The 1,452-nt window shown below is 44.6% G+C and overlaps 1 non-coding gene across 1 annotated transcript; it reads right to left on the reverse strand.

Annotated features, from left to right (window-relative positions):
• Positions 1-225: 225 nt before the first annotated feature.
• LOC118144059 (U4 spliceosomal RNA) lies at positions 226-366 on the reverse strand. The gene has a single exon (XR_004728508.1). It is a non-coding gene; the product is annotated as a U4 spliceosomal RNA (small nuclear RNA).
• Positions 367-1,452: the final 1,086 nt, after the last annotated feature.

Here is a 1,452-nt window from a genome sequence, read left to right on the forward strand (position 1 = left end):
GTGGAATTCCGCTGGCATCTGGGCTTCCTTAGAGGATCTATGGCAATTTTGCTCACATGCCTTGTGCTGTGGTGGGGATGGCTGGAAGGCTGAGCTCCACCGTACCCCTCTTATCTCCACATAATTTCAGGGCCTTTCCATATAGTCTTTCCACGGTAATTGGACCTCTTACATGGCAGCGTTCAGGGTTTCAAGAGTGAATTTTTTTTTTTTTTTTATGTTCAGTCTTTGTAGAGACTGTCAAAAATTGCCAATGCCGACTACATTTCAAGTCGTCATGGCCGGATATTGGGAAAAGTTTTCAATTAGCAATAATCGCGCCTCGGATAAACCTCATTGGCTACGACACTGCCACTGCGCAAAGCTAATGTTCCAAAAGACAAAAAGAAATCTGCCATTCTCTGAACCAGAAATGGGCACATTGTTATTTCTAGTATATTCTATTTGTCAAAGCAGTCAACCAGGTTTAAGGTAAAGATTCAGAGACCTACCACTTGAAGTCAAGAGTATAGAAAAGAAATTGTGGCTATCTTTTAACCGCTATACTGCCTTATCAAGATCTATGCCTAGAACACTAAATTCATGTGGTTTCTTCCATAGCAGGGCCTGGCAAACTGGCCCAAAGCAGAAATCTAGCCTTCCACCTGTGTTTTGCAAACAAAGCTTTACTGGAACCCTGTTACACTTATTCATTTATATATTGTCTATGGCTGTTTTCACATTACAACAGCAGAGTTGAGCAGCTGCTCCAGAGACCATATGTACCACGAAGCCTAAAATATTTACTAACTGGCCCCTCATAAAAAAAGTTTGCCAACCCTGTTCGATAGCACACAGAGAACCTGGGTATGACAAAGACAGTAGAAAACATAGCCTTTCTGGCTGAGAGTGTTGGCTCAAGCCTGTAATCCCAGCACTTTGGGAGGCTGCAGTGGGTGGATCACCTGAGATCAGGAGTTCAAGACCAGGCTGGCCAACATGGCAAAACCCTGTCTCTACTGAAAAAAACAAAAATTAGCCAGGCATGGTAGTGGGTGCCTGTAATCCCAGGTACTTGGGAGACTGAGGCAGAAAGAATTGCTTGAACCTGGGAGATGGAGATAGCAGTGAGCCAAGATTGTGCCACTGTACTCTAGCCTGGGTGACAGAGTGAGACTCTGTTCCAAAAAAATAAAGAAAAAAAGAAAACATACCCTTTCCAGCCCTGGTAAACTGCAATCAGAGAGAGATAGAAGCTCAGACATGTGTACCTCTTAGTGCCTTATGCTAGTGAGCCCTCCAGGGGGTCTATAGTAAAAACATTCAGCTGTTGGGGAATCTGAGATCACTAAAAGTAAACGGCTAGTGGCATACTCTTCTGGCTGTCCTGGAGAGGGGTAAGGGGTGGAAGGCTTTTAGAAGAAGTCCTGTGCTTAGGTACTGCCAATGTGGCAGGGCACGATACTGCAGGGG

The sequence above is a fragment of the Callithrix jacchus genome, chromosome 11, assembly GCF_049354715.1.
Source record: "Callithrix jacchus isolate 240 chromosome 11, calJac240_pri, whole genome shotgun sequence".
In the NCBI taxonomy this organism is placed as follows: domain Eukaryota; kingdom Metazoa; phylum Chordata; class Mammalia; order Primates; family Cebidae; genus Callithrix; species Callithrix jacchus.